Consider the following 17,732-nt stretch of genomic DNA (forward strand, 5'->3'; position numbering starts at 1 on the left):
GCAAGGCACTTAACCCCATGATCACCAGGTTGGCACCTTGCATGGTTGCCTCTGCTGTGTGGTACGTGAATGTGTGAGTGATTGAATGAATGTGAGGCATAAGTTGTAAAGCACTTTGGATAAAAGCGCAGTCCAATATTTCACCTTTTTTCACTGGGAGGAAGAAATACACTTGATGATGATGCAGGATTATGGCAGCTTATAATGGTCCTAACATAACCTATATTTAATTTGGGACATATATTCATTAAGCATCTCAACGTAGCAGTGCTGATCTGAGACCAGTGAAGTCGCAGTGATGTGAATGAAATGAGTGTACACTGTCATGTGACCTGAATGGTCCAAGGTCAGTATTCCTATATTTAGACCGAATCCAGACTCTATCATCCATTGTGTTTCCAATGTGTGTTACATCTCTGTAACTATGGAAACAGCACATCCAGTAGAGTGGGGGGGGAAGTGTTCTCATAACCCAGTACAGTTCGCCACAGAAACTTTAATGGATGGAGTAGCGATGATCAGCTTCAAGGTCAAACTGCAAGAGTGTAAAGACCAACCTTGCCGAAACGTCCTCCATAATAGTAAAAAAAAAAATAAAGATAAAAAAAAAGAGGGATGTGCTCAAACCACGGATCATGGTGTTCAAGGTGAGGTCGGGTCCTGATCGCTCTGGGACGACCGCCGTCCCTCTCACGAGTCTCACGCTGTGCTGACAGTAAAGAGTACCTGGCGTTGGGAGAAGCATTGTGAGTCAGACCTAACGTCCTTCGCCGCAGCCCATAGAAACACTGATTAACGACCTGGTTCCATCACTATGACTGGTAATTACTTAATTGCATCTGAGCTAGTGGTTAAGTGAATGTATAATTGCGCTGCAGAAAACCTAATGGGTGCCATGGTCCACTGTGCTTCACTCGGTGCATTCATGTGTTATTAGGGTTGTTTGCACGAAAGTTGAGCACCCGGCTGATGGGTTGAATAAGTGCTTAATGTTTTTTTTCCTTTTAAAGGAGTGGGCAGTTAACGGCCTATAATATAATTATTTATTTATTTATTTTTAGATGTGACGCACTATCCTCTATGAAATAAACACTGAAACCTAGTTCGGATGCACTGTGGAGTAGGTGTCAGTGTTTATTGGTACTCCCTTCGGTGTGGCTACACGTTTTAAATAAATAAATAAAGGCCTTCCCTGTTAGAAGCCTGGATCTCCAGGACCTCATGGCAGGAAGCAAAGACCATTGTGTAGAAGAGAGTGGAGGTGGAGATCCGTGGTGGAGACCCGTGGTGGACACCCTATGCTCCCAAGGGGGCCAAGGGTGGGGGCCCACATGTGGGCCCTCTTGAGGACGATTTGCCCACCTGCACTTTGGCGACATCTAGTGGCTCAGGTGTGTATATTCTTTTATACAATATATATATATCGAATTAAAGACCCATTTGTTGCCTGTCGATAGCCCTCTCAGGTGACAGAATCCGTTCTGCAGTTCTCGAGTTACATGCCGATATGTGAGGCTTGCGCGAAGTACACGGTATTGCACAAATACTACTCCCGACCTTTGGGGCTCTAGTTCCGTCAATCATTTGGCAATCAAAAGAATTATTGGACAGGGTTGTAGCCAATGAGTGTGGATTTCCAATGATACCCCACCTGGGGATGTACGAATCAGGGATCTAGGTGAAAAGTCACAAGCGAAAACAGGAAGAGAAAAAACGGTGAGGATTGGTTCATTCCCCGCCACACACTTCTTAAGGTACTGTGTTGATTGGTGCATTCCCCGCCACACGCTTCTGGAGCGATTACCAATTTCATCACGCACCTGTCATAGTTTGTGATTAGCGCTCCAGAGGCTTCATATACTGGGACCACCTTTCAATCGAGGTCGGGTCGTTTTGAGTGCCCATTTGTTTGGTGTCTGAGAAACTGTGTTTCATTTGCTTTAATTGAGCTTAGGTTCTTAAAAGCTTGATGGTTTTACGTTTGTCTTGGTTATACTTTAAAAAAGCTTTTGAAGATATATATATACTTGAGGCATATACTTTAAAAAGTTATCCAGATGCCTCCTAAGAAGAAAGAGATGGATCCGGAGAAGGAAGACATATCGGCTGTCATGAATAGACTGGAAGAGATGGAAATAAACATCAGTGCAAACATGGACGAAAAAATGTGTCAGATGCAGAACAAGATTGCAGACCAAATTGACGCACTTCGTAAGTCAATAGATGGCAAGATTGACAAAAAAATGGACGCACTACGTGTGTCCATAGATGGCAAGATTGACGAAATGCGTGCGTCTTTGGAGGTGAAAATAACGGCGGAAATAACGCAGAAGATTAAGGACACAAAGAAGGATATGACGGGCTACGTTGACCAGAATGTGGGTGTTATGGTACAGAGAATGACCGACATCGAGAGGAGTGTGAAGGAAAGAACCCCGCAACTCAGTCCATTTGACCCGGACGTCTCCTTGATAATTGTTGGATTACCCCAGGAGAGTGACGAGAGCAGCGAGGACCTGAAAACCAATATAGGGGCACTGCTGCGTGATGGCCTTGGATGTGAACCAGTTCCTGACGTAGTCGCGGTGGAGCGTCTCCGAGCCAGGGGAGCTAAACCGGGGCTCGTGAAATTAGAGTTGCGGTCTCTACGTGAGAAGATAGCAGTGCTTCGCTTGAAACGCAACCTTAAGGAAAATGAAAAGTACCAGCGTGTTTACGTGTCTGCAGCGAAGTCACACACAGAACGGCTGGTCGACCTCAACTTCAGAACGCTTCTTAAAGGAATTCCAACGGGGAAGGATTACTTTCTGACGGGGAATGGACGCTTAATGAAACGGCCCCCACCTGAAGAGGACAGTTGAGAAGGGCAAGCCCAGCCCCTGGTATCTGTGAGTAAAGAATTTCGACTAGTACACTGGAATGTTAATGGATGGACATCATCAAACCGTGAACTTAGAACTGTTCTGCTAAACTCGTTAAAGCCAGATTTTATTTCCTTGAATGAGACTCATCTTTCTACAGACTTGCTTGAGTTCAATGGCTTCACCTGGTTTGGTTATAATCGGGTTGCTCACAGAAGAGCGGTTAAAGCCTCTGGCGGCGTTGGTATCTGTGTAAAGAACACTATTTTTGATACATTCTCAGTTATTATTGTGGACAAAGCCTACGATGGAATTCTCGCTCTACGCTTTGAACACCGGGAGACAAAGTATTCTTTCATTATCATTTCTTGTTATCTGTCTCCGGAAACCTCACATTGGGGACGTAATGCAGACTTTTTCTTTAACCATTTACTGACGTTTTGTATACAGTTAATGCAGATGCTATTTATTTGTGTGGTGATTTAAATAGTCGCATTGCAGATCTGAAAGATTATGTGGAGGCAGATGACATCCCGCCTAGATCCGCTTTAGATCTGACTGTAAATAAACACGGACAATCCTTCATTGAATTTTTAAAAGACTCAAAATGCTGTGTAGTAAATGGGAGATTAAACGCTGACAAAGATAATTTCACTTCAATTTCTATAAAGGGGAGAGCTGTTGTGGACTACATTGTAACTCCTCACGTTGACTTGAAATCATGCATTGAATTTAGTGTTTATACACCATCTGAACTTGTTGGCTCTGAAGGTGCAAATCTTATTGATATCCATAGTAGATTACCTGATCATTCAGTACTATGCTTACACTTTCGGGCCGGTGACTCAGTTAATATCCAGAGCATGGTTGAACCCCTGCAGCAAATCAAACCATGTAATAGACACCTGCCAGCTAATTTTCTTTCCTCTGAGATTTGCCAGGGGGCTTTACTAGATGTCATGGAGCTCTTGAATAACGGTCCGAAAAACCAGGAGAATATTGATCTCTGTTACAATAACTTATGTAGTTTTCTGCATAAAGAAATTGGTCGACACTGTGCTACAAAGAAAGGCGGGTCGCCCAAAAAGTATTTTAAGACCAAACAACCTTATTGGAATAATGAATTAAATGGGCTATGGCTTAATTCAAGGGCAGCCGAAAAATCTTTTCTAAAATGCAAGGAACAGAGTGTGAGAAGAGACTTACTGAATGAATTTAAAGCTTGTCAAACTAAATTTGATAAGAAACTCAGATTTTTCAAACGACGTTTCAAGAGAGGACAAGCTCTCCATATAGAACAACTACAAGTCAGTAATCCCCAGCAATTCTGGAAAGAAAGAAATAAACTAGGCCCCAAAAAAACCCAGACAGTCCCAATGGAGATTGTATTGGATAACGGTGAATCATGTTTTGAAACTGAGCAGATTCTGAAAAAGTGGGAAACCGACTATAGTAGTCTGTATGCTTGTAGTAGTCACCCTTTATTTGATGATGGTTTCCTGACAGAAATATGTAAGTTAAAATGTGAGGCCGAACTTGGGATGAGCAATAGCCCTACAGGTTGTGAATTATTAAATAGTGACATTACGTTAGACGAGGTACAGAGTGTAGTGGACAGAGCGAAACTGAAGAAAGCTATGGGTATTGAGGAGTTGTCGAACGAGGTCCTTAAAACTCCCTATCTGCTGAATGTATTACACTGTTTATATCAAACTTGTTTTAACACAGGCACCATCCCCTCGATATGGAACAAGTCCATTATTAAGCCCATCCCCAAATCTGCAAAAGCTGACCCTAGAGTCCCACTAAATTACAGAGGTATTAGTTTGATCAGTACAGTTTATAAATTATACTCAAGTGTTCTTAATAACAGATTAAATAAATACTTAGAATATAATGAAATGTTGGTGGATGAGCAGAATGGGTTTAGGGCTAAGAGAGCTTGTATTGATCATGTTTTTGTTTTATCATCGGTGGTGAGAGCCAGATTGGACGAGGGCAAGAATACATTTGTTTGTTTTGTTGACTTTAAAAAAGCCTTTGACTGGATTAATAGAGAGCTTTTGGACTATAAATTAATCTGTTCTGGTATTGATGGACTATTTTATAAGGCTATCAAAAGCCTGTATAAGGCCCCATCTGCCTGTCTGCAGCTGAATGATGTTAGGACCGGCTGGTTCCCCACACCATTCGGTGTAAAACAGGGAGATGTGCTTTCTCCTACTTTATTCGCCCTTTATGTTAATGACCTGGCGCAAGAAATCAAGCAAGCCAATCTTGGTATTCCAATAGATAATATAATCCTAAGTATTTTATTGTACGCTGATGATATTGTTTTGTTTGCAGAAAATGAAGCAAATTTACAAAACATGTTGAATATTATGAGTTCTTGGTGCATGAAATGGAGACTTGCGATTAACAGTGAAAAAACACAGATTATGCACTTTAGGAAAAAACACGAACAGCAGAGTAGTCATAAGTTTCAATTTGGACCAACGCCTCTGATTTACACACATTCTTATAAATATCTTGGTTTTACCTTTAATGAGTACATGTGCTTCATAGAAGGAAGGAAAATAATGTCTGAGTCAGCAGGAAGGGCGCTAGGGGGCGTGTTGAGTAAAATGAAAGTGTGCACTGACCTTGGGTTTTCAACATATACACAATTATTTGATTCAATGGTGGGTTCTGTTTTGTTTTATGCTGCTGGAGTATGGGGTTTTGATGATGCTCCTGAATGTAATGCGATCCAGAACCGGGCCATAAGATACTTTTTAGGAGTCCATAAATACACACCAAAAGGGGCTATAGAAGGGGACATGGGGTGGGATTCTTGCTTGGTCAAGCAAAAGGGTGAAATGGTGAGGTTATGGAACCGCCTGGTCCAGCTGCCAAATGGCAGGGTGACTAAAAAGATTTTTAATTGGGACAGAGCACACGGTCATCCCTGGTCAAGAGAGATGTCTATGATTTTTTCTTCTACTGACTTGAGTATGATTTTTATGAACAATTTGCAGTGTAAGGTTCACATAATTAAAACAAAATTATCAACAATCCATCAGGATAAGTGGAAGGTGGAGATTTTGAAAAAACCTAAACTTAGAAAATATATTGCAATTAAAAATGAGTATTTTACTGAACCTTATGTAATGTTAAACTTAAAGAGAAGACGGAGGTCTCTGTGTGCCCAGTTGAGGTCTGGCACCCTGCCATTGGCTGTGGAAGTGGGTAGATTCCAGGGTAAACCTGAGGAGGAGCGGCTGTGTGTTCTGTGTGATCTGGGAGTGGTGGAGGATGAATATCATTTTGTTTTTTATTGCCCTTTGTACACAACTTTGAGGAGGGCTTTATTTGAAAAAATTCAAATTGCAAACCCAGATTTGTTTTGGCAGTCTGAGAGCTGTATGTTGAGTTGTTTTTTTGTGGAGGACATCTTCGGTTTTGCAGGATTTTTGGAGAAGGCATGGCACCTGAGACAAAACACACTGTATCCTATATAATTGTATTTGAATTCACCTTGTTTTTCTGTTTTTCTGTTTATTTACATTGAGTACAGCTTGTGTTATATTACGTTTTATTGTATTTTCTTGTATTTTTCTTTTTTTATGGCCATCTTGGTCTATGTCATTTGTTAAGTAATTGGTAAAGTATATTATTATATACTTATTGTTATGTGTCTTGTAAGCCCATATGGGCTGGGCATACATCTGTATGTAAGACACGAAAATAAAAAAAATAAAATCAAAAAATCAAATCACTACTGCTTTGAGTTCTACTGTTTTGAATACTACTGCTTCTGCCTGCTTTCCCCTCGTTGTTGTGCCTCGTCTACTTTCCCTCCAGGACATCTTTGGATTGCCGCTGGTGAATACCTTGATCCTCCGTTTGGAGCTGCATCTCATTGCCCGCTTTACGCGTTTGCGCTTTGGTGAGTTGGAACCAAACCCTTTTTGGATTATCTGTTTTTGTGTGTTTGGATAAACACTGAAGAGTATCGTTTTTGTTTGCACTGGACTCAGCTAAATTGTGTGTTTTGGATAACACTGAAGAGTATCATACATACTTCCGGCTTCAACATGGACGGTCGCATTTTACGTAGCTCCCGTAATCAACGCAACAGCCAACGCAACAGAGCAACAACAAAGTACTTTGCGCATTTTCTACTTTCCCTCCTGTGGATTATGGATTTGTACCTGAATTCACAACTCAAGCAGCAACTCCAGACAGAAGTGGAGGGTAGCGAAAACGTAAATCAACAGTCCCATTGCGACTTCTACTTGTTAACGGGCACGGAGAGGAAACATCCACCCTTCGGTGCCTCGGCGATCCACGCAGTACTTACTGCAAATCCGGAACGAAAGAAATTACCCCCGGCAGGCAAGTGTAACAAGAGATCAATGTTTCTATTATATCTGCTCATGTCGGGTGACATACATCAGAACCCTGGTCCCGTAATGACACGGAACCAGAGACTACAGCAAGAAGCGATGGAGGTTCCCATCGCGACCAACAACATCAACAACGCAACCTGTGGCTACATCTACTGCGCGGACGGCAACACTTCCCCAATGACGCCGCAGCAGACGAGCACACGTGAGGCAGTGACGAGAGGAGGTGAACCGAGGGTCGAAACCATGACGACCATCTCGACGCGGGATGTAAACATCTCGACGCCCGATAGCCGGCTAGCTAGCAGAGCTAACAACAAAAACAACCAGGAACGAGTCCTTTGTTGTTCCAACACGGCGCGGGACCCGACGCCCCCCTCCCCCCTTCCCACCCACAACAACACAGAGGAACAGATTACAAACGGACAATACTTCGAACCTGCCAACATAAATGAAATAACCAACGCCAATGGACTGAACATTTTTCACATTAACATTAACAGCTTAAAAAACAAATTGGATGAAATCAAGCAAATATTCATAAATGGTAAGGCAAACATACTGTGCTTCTCAGAAACTAAGCTCGACGATTCTGTAAAAGATCCAGAGATAGAGATTGAGAACTACTCAATAATCAGGAATGATAGGAACAAACATGGAGGTGGTGTCTGTATGTACATACACAAGGACACCAAATTCATCAACAGAAATGACCTGAATCATAAATCAATTGAAACTGTATGGGTGGAAATCCTATTCGAAAGGGCGAAATCCCTACTGGTTGGCACAGTCTACAGGCCGCCAGATCATAGTGGCTTTTATGATACAATGGATGGGTGTTTAGCTGGAGTTGAGGATGTAGACAAAATTCTTATTGGAGACTGGAACACGGATATGCAACGAAAAGATGCACCCGTCTTCAAGGCCTTCAGTAGGTTTTGTGATCTGCATGGCCTCAGCCAGCTAATCACCCAACCCACACGTGTATGTGAATCAACTCAGACTACCATTGACCTCATTCTGACCTCCGACAAGTCCAAGATCTCAAATAAAGGGGTTATAGCATGTGGGTTAAGTGATCATTATATGATATTCTGTACCCGAAAAAAACTAAAACAAAAGGCTGGCTGCCACAAAACAGTCACATCTAGAGACCTCAAAACCTACTCTAGCGAGGCCTTCAACCTTGAACTGGAGAGTCTGGACTGGTCAGATGAACTCAATGGTACACTGGTTGACGAAACATGGCTTGGTTTCAAAACCAAATTCTCAGCAATACTAAACGACATGGCCCCCCTAAGAACCACCAGGGTAAAAAATCGCGCTGAGCCGTGGATGCACTCCGAAATACTGGCCGCTATGAAAACCAGAGACAAAAAATGCTCTGAGTTTCGTAAAAGTCAGTCAAAGCTTACTAAAAGCACGAGCAGTGAACTCCAAGCCCACGTGACTGAACTCAAACTAGAAAGAAACAGACTAAGAAACGACGTAAACTCCATGATCAAAACTGCAAAAAAGAATTTCATCAATGACAAAACTGAGGAAAACAAAAACAAACCACGTGAACTTTGGAAATTACTCAATAATCAACTAGGATGCAGTAAAAAACTTAAAACCAGATTCTCAAACATAAACATAAAAACTGACAACACGCTCATCACAGACAAGCTGGATGTAGCCAATTACTTAAACATTTTCTTCACAAACATAGCCACAACACTGGTAAACAAACTACCCTCCCACTCAGGGCTTTATGGGGTAGAACACATAGTAGCTTTCTACAAAAACCTAGGGGTCCGCAAGGACGACTTCAAGCTGGAAACGGTAACAACAGATGAGGTACTCAATAAACTGAGCGCCCTCCAACCTAACAAGGCCACTGGCCATGACAACATCCCCTCCAAATTCCTCAGAGACTCAGCAGCCGCCATCACACCAATCATCACACACATAATAAACCTCTCCATAAAACAGGGACACGTCCCCAAGGACTTCAAAATTGCGAGGGTGACCCCTCTGCACAAAAAGGGCAGCAAATTAGACCCAGGCAACTACCGCCCTGTTTCTATTCTCACCTCCATCTCGAAAGTCATGGAAAAAATAGTCTACGAACAGGTCGAAAAGTACCTAGCGGAAAAAAATCTAATCTACGAATTCCAATCTGGCTTCAGAACATCCCACTCCACTGACACATGCCTTCTCTATTTGAATGACCACATCAAACAAGAGGTGGACGCAGGCAAATACTGCGGCATGGTCATGCTGGACCTACAAAAGGCCTTTGACACGGTCAATCACTCCATTCTGATTGACAAGCTAAAAGCAATTGGTTTTGATAGTCTATCAGTGAGCTGGATGCAATCCTACCTTGAGGGGAGGGAACAGATGGTGGAGGTAAACGGTACCCTATCCCCCCCCCTCACAGTGAGCTGTGGTGTTCCACAAGGAAGCATACTAGGACCGCTACTGTTCCTAATTTATGCAAATGACATGTCGTCAGCTTGTGACTGCAACTTGTTCCTGTTTGCGGACGACTCAGCCCTGCTGGTCTCTGACAAGAACAAGTTACAGGTTGAAAAAACCCTCAGCTCGGAACTAGGCAGAATCTGCATATGGCTCGCTGATAACAAACTATCATTACACATGGGCAAAACAGAGTCCATTCTCTTCGGTTCAAATAACAAACTCAGCAAGACCGACGGCTTCTCAGTTACAGTGGGTGACAATATTGTCACAAGGAAAGATGAAATTACCTACCTGGGGTCCATCCTAGAGGCTAATCTCTCCTGTGACAAAATGGCATCCAATGTAATAAAAAAAGTCAACCAACGAACTCGATTCTTGTACCGGATCTCCTCTCTGGTAAACAAGAACACCCTGAAGACTCTGGCAGGAGCACTCATTCAGGGGTACTACGACTATGCTTGCACCTCATGGTACCAAAGCACCTCAAAGGCGCTAAAAACAAAATTACAAACATCTCAAAACAAACTGGTCAGACTACTGCTTGACCTTACTCCTAGAACCCACCTCACCCCTGCCCACTTCGACAACCTAGGATGGCTTAGAGTAGACGACAGAGTACAACAACTTGCAATGGGCCTGGTCTACAAGATACACTACACGACCAAGGTACCCATGTACATGTCAAAATACTTCCCAAAGGTCAGTGAATACCACGATCACAACACCAGAGGGAGCTCCACAAATCATGTCAAACCCAGATTCGGCTCAAATAAGGGACTAAACACGTTTCGCAATTATGCCACATCAATGTGGAACGCCCTACCCAAAGCTGTAAAGGAATGTGGATCACTACCCACTTTCAAAACCTCTCTCAAGGGACACCTACGGGAGACTGCAATTCAACACTGGCCCCTGTAAATATCCTAACCCAATCATTCCAACCCCCTCCAATGTACAGTCATTTACCTAGTATGGTTTTGTCAATAGTTCAATGTACAATTGTGTTTGTTTGTACAGTGTCTCCTCCCCCCCCCCCCTCAATGTACAGTGTTACTTGTTTATACAGTATGCCCCCCGCCCCCCCCCCCCCCCCAACCACCTCCAATGTAAATTACCCAGTATGGTTGTCAATATCCCAATGTACCCAACCCCCCCCACCCAACCTCCAATGTACAGTTTCTACGTCAAATGTATATACTCCCTTTTCTTGACTCCTTCTGTATCACAAACAGTACTGTATTTGCAAATCTGGTATGTCATAAATGTATAGATGTAGCAGTACTGACTATCTGTATGTCATGTATGTCATATATGTCTATATGAATTGAAAATGGGGGACCCTGATGGAAACAAGACAAACGTCTTTCTCAGGTCTGCATCCCCTTAACAATTGTATGTATTGAGCCGTACTGTATTGTACCCATTCTGCAATCTGTTAAATAAAGTTTTCATTCATTCATTCATTCATTCATTCATTCATATCGTTTTTGTTTGCACTGGACTCAGCTGAATTGTGTGTTTTGGATAAACACTGAAGAGATACCATTTTGTTTCGTTCTGGACTCAGCTAAGGGGGGACTGAACTACATTGCCTCTGTGTACTGTTGGACTGTTGTTGATCTCTCTCTCTCTCTCCGTTTCCACTCCGAGTTGAAGCTGGGAGTATCTGCAGAGCCGCAACGGCGTCAACGCCGATTCCCCACCTCTAACACCGAGAGGATCTGCAGAGCCGCAGATAACTCTGCCGACGGCAGTCTCCTTTTTTGTTGTTCAGAATTGTTACTTGACTCTTTTTGACTCTGTAAATAAATACGCCCTAGTGTTTGGCTAACTCTGAACTACCTGTCTGTGCCGTGCTGTTGAGGTCGGGTTCAAACCCTAACAAAAACGCAGAATGAATTGAAGTCTATGAGAAAACTGAGCTTTTCTTTTGTACACAGTTTACCAAAATCACTCCTAATCACTCATTTCTGAACGGATCTTTATGAAATGACATGTACTACATAAGACTTCAGGCTATGGATCTCAGGAGTTTTTTTTAAGCCTCCAGCCATTCTGGGGAAATACTACTTCTGGACTACTAACTACTACAGAAAAACGTGAGTAACAAGTATAGTATTTTGGTTTGCAAAAAAAGTATGTAGTCCTCAAAAGTTTAAACTAAAATGGCCAATGTTGGGGGCACCTGTTAAGAGGTTAAGTCAGGTATATTAGAAGCCCCTCATGAATTCATTGTTCACACAGTTACCACGGGGTGCAGTTTTCTTTTTCTTTAGGTTTTCTTATCATCATTTGCAATCACAAGTCTGCCGAGCAAAACTCGGTAAACGCAGCAGCCAGACATTTCTCCCTTCTCTCTTTCAGCTCAGCTTCTTCCCCCAGGCCATCAGAACATTGAACACTGAACTCTCCACACACAAGTACACATGAGCACACACATACACACACACACACAACACACATTCTGCATTCACTCACACACAAACGGTTACTTTAAACACACTGCAGCACCCACTCTCCACACTTTAGAACACCTAGACACACTTTATATTTATTGGTAAAGGATTTGCACTACAACCCATACCTCAGTACACCTTACTGTAAATTGTACCTAAATTATACCTCATCCCATTTCTGCTTTGCACTATATAGTATTGTATATTAGTATATTGTATATTGTACGGTAACTCAGTTACTCTATTCTGCATCGAACATTGTACATATGTATATACTGAACACTGTGTCTACGTACGTGACTTCTATTTTTACTTCTATTTTTACATGCTATACTATTTTATTTTATTTTATACTTATCTTTTGTCTAGCACAGTCTCTGGAGCGTAACAGAAAGAAGCATTTTGTATAAAAGTATTCTGTATTTCTGTATGACAACTATTAAATAAACTTGAAACTTGAAACTAAATGGAAAGGACACTTTAAAGGAAGAGAAAAATAAAGGTCACTTTAATTAAAGAAAGAACTGATGTGGTTCTTGTATAGTATAGTTTAGATATAGCCAGTATAGCATAGGGATTTAGAAATAGCAAGTATATTGTATAGTAGTGTACATATAGGACCCAGTGCCTTAATTCATAGCTAAAATTGTATTGCATTATCTCAGGACTTTAGCATGTCTATTTTATGTCTATTTTATTACCTGTTTATTATGTCTATTTTATTATTTAGTATTATCAAAGCGGGCATGGCCACCCGCATTTCACTGTTTCACTCTTTCTCTCTCTCTCTCTCTCTCTCTCTCTCTCTCTCTCTCTCTCTCTCTCTCTCTCTCTCTCTCTCTCTCTCTCTCTCTCTCTCTCTCTCTCTCTCTCTCTCTCTCTCTCTCTCTCTCTCTCTCTCTCTCTCTCTCTCTCTCTCTCTCTATCTATCAACACACCCACAATACAAAACAACTACCTAGGTTCAAGGTTCAATGTTCTTTATTGTAATTTTTCCATACTTGCTCACTTAAAAAACTAAAAGTCCAACACAGTGCAAACAACAATAGACAATCAACAGCCAATCAAACTATATAAAAATAATAAAGCAGCATAGGTATAGCAAAAATAATCACAAAAAAAAGTTCACGCTTCAGAATAAAATGACCAATGAAACTGTCCAGTAAAAAAAAAAAAGATAATATCACATGATAATAGGTTAATGAATAAGATATAAATTAAATGAATGAAGTGCCACAGTACGCATTGCATTATATTTGAGAGAGAGAGAGAGAGAGAGAGAGAGAGAGAGAGAGAGAGAGAGAGAGAGAGAGAGAGAGAGAGAGAGAGAGAGAGAGAGAGAGAGAGAGAGAGAGAGAGAGGTGCAGTTCAACCCATAATTGGTGCAGACACCAGCACAACATACACACAGTGATCATCCAGGATCTAACACTGCACCTCATCACCGCAGCACAATTGTTGCTTGCTAGTGCATAATGTTAACTACAAAAATCTACAAGGGGCCTTCCTTTACTCACCATTACTTGAGAACTGAAGGCCACACTTGATTGATTGATTGAAAACTTTATTAACAGATTGCAGAATGGGTACAATACAGTACAGCTCAATACACACAATTGTTAAGGGGATGCAGACCAGAGAAAGACTTTCGTCTTGTTTACATCAGGGTCCCCCATTTTCAATTAATCAGGACATATATGACATACATGACATACAGACAGTACTGCTACATCTATACATTTATGACATACCAGATTTGTGTACATAATCAGTACTGTTTGTGATACAAAAATAGTCCAGAAAGGAGAGTATATACATTTGACGTAGAAACTGTACATTGGAGGAGGTTGAGTAGGTGGGGTGGGGTTGGGGGGGGGGGGGGACACACTGTACAACTGTACTGTAAGCAAAACTGTACATTGGAATATTGACAATACTTGGTAATTTACTGTACATTGTCTCCCGTAGGTGTTCTTTGAGAGTGGTTTTGAAAGTGGGAAGTGATTCACATTCCTTTACAGCTTTGGGTAGGGCGTTCCACATTCCACAAGGGGGGGGGGGGGGGATGGTGGATTTTTTTTGTCAAATCAGTTGCGCAATAGTCACTTTTGGTGAGTTGTTTCTATACAATTCACTTATATGACATTTAGGTATGACATAGGACTACACAAGCATTTTTAGTATAGAAATGTGTCAACAGACTAAACAGCAGGGAACCACAATATTTTGCATACAATTTATGCAGAATGTAATATCATAACTGTCTATTATTTTTCTTGCAATTGAGCCAATTTTCCTTAGGTACGGTTTTGAGGTGTGTGTTCAACAGAATGTAGTATCAAAAATACGTTCACAAAAAGTATGGGTTACTGAATGCTGAACTGCACTGTTATAATCACTAAGCCATTGTAAGACCTTACCTGTGTCCCTGTATCACTTGTCTCTGCTGCCATTTGATAAAAAAACGTCTGTATGTCCATTTTCCTTTTTTTTTGTGGCATATTTGAGTTAGTAGTAAAAGTCACCTAGTAAAAGTGAGATAATTGACAATATCAAAACATGCTAGGGCTGTACCGAATAGTTCGAAGCTTCGTTCATAATGTTGACATTCGAATTCTAAATCAACATAAAAAAAATTGTAATTATAAAAAATATATATATATATATATTTTTTTTTTTTATTTGCCAAGGTATGGCAAGTGCCATACCTTGCCATACCAAAATGACGCCCCTGTTTCAGAGTCTCCTCCTCAGGGAGTTTCAGAGTCTCCTCCTCAGAGAGTTCAGAGCCTCCTCTGAGTTTCATAACCTCCCTCTCAGTGTGAGAGCCTCCTCAGAGTTTTCAGAGTCTCCTCCTCAGAGAGTCCTGGTCCAATTGTTACATGAACCTTTTTCAATTGTTTTTACTCACGTTGTGGTCTCTCTGGGAGAATCGCTGTCTTCTCATCTTACGTGAAGAGCAGAATTGATGCAGTTTTTATTCCCAGGCTCGAGAGGCCATTGAAGCACAAGCGCGTTTTCTTATTGGCCAAGAGACATGTCCGTGAGTTACAGGGCCTGTGCTACAGACCACTGTCATTGTAAAGGATAGGTGGTGCAATTTACAGTAGGGACAATTGTCTTCTACTCTGCTCCCTGCCAGTAGTGTATGTTGGGTCAGAGCCTCCTCCTCAGGGAGTTCAGAGCCTCCTCCTCGAGTTTCAGAGCCTCCTCTGAGTTTCAGAACCTCCCTTTCAGTGAGGGAGCCTCCTCAGAGTTTTTCAGAGCCTCCTCCTCAGAGAGTCATGGTCCAATCTGTTACATGAACCTTTTTCAATTGTTTACTCAGGTTGAGGTCTCTCTGGGTAGACCGCTGTCTTCCCCTCTTACATAAGGAGCAGAATTGACGCGGTTGTTATTCCCAGGCTCGTCATAAGATAAGATAAGATATTCCTTTATTGATCCCCTTGGGGAAATTCAGGCATCATAGCAGCATGGGGGGGAGGGGGGGGGGGTACAGGTAGTAAAACAACACAGTATACAGGTAGTAAAAAACAACACAGGCAGTGTAAACAATTTGATCAATATGGTCAATATAATTTACTATCTGACTAGCTGAGGAATATTCACAGTCATGTGAGGACTTGTGTCTGTGTCTTTTGTAGACGGCTCCCTGCTGCTTGTCCCAGACAGCAAGGGGAAACGTTGTGAGGCTCTTTCTTGTTAGAAATTCATTCGCCGTCACTGTTCTCGGGTTCTTTGCGAGCATATATGCTGTTTATGAAATCAGCGTATGGTCTTACGAGACCGATCAGCGCTGGCCCAGGGTGTTTTTTCAATGATTGAATATGCTTTGTGGGCCGGCGCGCCTTGGTTGCCCAACATCATAAAAACTGCGTTTTTAACCTGTTGCCCGCCGGGGCGCAGATCTGCAGTTCTGGTACCCCGGAGGGAAAATGACAGGTCGGGCCGGACGTCACAGGGATTGATGTCATGAATGTGTGTGTCATATGGATGCCACCACGAGTTTCCCTTAACAGTGACGTGCTTTGGTCCATACTGTGTTGTACCTTTGCACTATGTTAGGGGGCTTGGTCCTTCTCCATTTGTTCACCCCTCCCTCCCTGCTAAGCCGGGGATGGGAGGGAGCTGTCGGGGAGGTTGCCCTGTCAACTCCTCTATGCATCCCTGTGTAGGTCCCGGTCCGCCAGGCCCAGGTCGGGCCTTGCCCTCGATGACCTGTTGGCCTGGGTTAACCCTTTTGAAACCTGAAATGCTTGAACTGCTTGTATAGCCTATGTATACGCGCAGTTATGTTTCTGGGGTTTCTTAGTGGGTTAAGGGAGCAACCGCCTCCTGTTAAAATAAACATAGGGGGGTGGTTGGCTCCCCGGTGTGTTGGTAGCAGAGTCGACTTTTGGGTTGAGGCCGGGCCTGACCCCGTCTGCCCGAGAGTATGCCCCCGCATCTTTCATGACGTCTGCCAATTGTCAGCCTCTTTCTCTGAACCTCGACCCCGCAGGATTAATAAATTGGCGGGTCGGGTTTCGTGGAGATTGTGACATGGTGCACAGCATACCGAACACCCTTTCCGCCGGGGGAACTGTTCTTACAGTAGACCCCTTAGGCGCCTGTCTAGTCCGCAGTGCTCCGGGCACAGGTCGAGTTCTGCTCTTGGGACCTGTTTGCCTGGATTGAGGGATCAACCTCCTTGGAGGGTTGTCTCCCCGGCACGCCGGCTGGCCCCACAGTATTGTGGGGGGGAAGCCTCCTTGAGAGCGCTTCGGTGCGGCGTGCCAAGGGGGGAAGGGCCTTCGCCTGATTTAGGCCCTGTCCGATACGCTGGCGATGTGGGGGGTGGTGTCACCAGTGACCGTCTGGTGGGGTATCGATGCCACGGCCTCATAGACCTCACCGGTCCGCGTCTATTCGAAACCCAAACGGTGCATGCGTTTTGCGAATCTGATTGGCCACTGACGTTTCTGGTCATGTGACATGTGCGCCCCATCGCGTGACGCGCCCATTTCCGCCCTCGACCAGCAGCAAACTACCTAACGCCTAGTTTATCACTGGTTAAGCTTAGGCGATTCTTTCGAAGTTGGTTAAGGTTAGAGTTTGGAATCAGGGCTGGCGTTCTATCGCCATGCTCTAAGACAAACTCTAACCTTAACCAACTTCGAAAGAGTGCCTAAGCTTAACCGGCGAAAGAACTTGCCATCACACGATTGGTGCGACCAGAAACAGCAGTGGCCACTCAGAGCGCAAAACGCGAACGCGGAAGCATGCACCGTTTGGGTTTTGAATAGACGCCACCAGGCCCCTTTTTTCAGGGGGTGCTAGCCCCGGGGTGGCTTGAGGCTCGGACCTCCTCCACGCTCCGCTTCTACGGCCTTGCCACGGGGGTTTTTCTTTTTTCTTTTTTACTCCGACCCCGCGATATTGGGGGCTGTGACGGGGGTTTTGCTCACGTCCGTTCCATGGTGGCGGGTGGGATGCGCGTCTGAGTAGTCGCGGGCCCTTCTAAACAAAGGTAAGTCCCACGGTCTGCTCGCCCTGTGCGTTGAGGCGCTAAATCCTCTTCG

This window comes from Notolepis coatsorum, assembly GCF_963971535.1.
Source record: "Notolepis coatsorum genome assembly, chromosome: 15".
Classification (NCBI taxonomy): Eukaryota; Metazoa; Chordata; class Actinopteri; order Aulopiformes; family Paralepididae; genus Notolepis; species Notolepis coatsorum.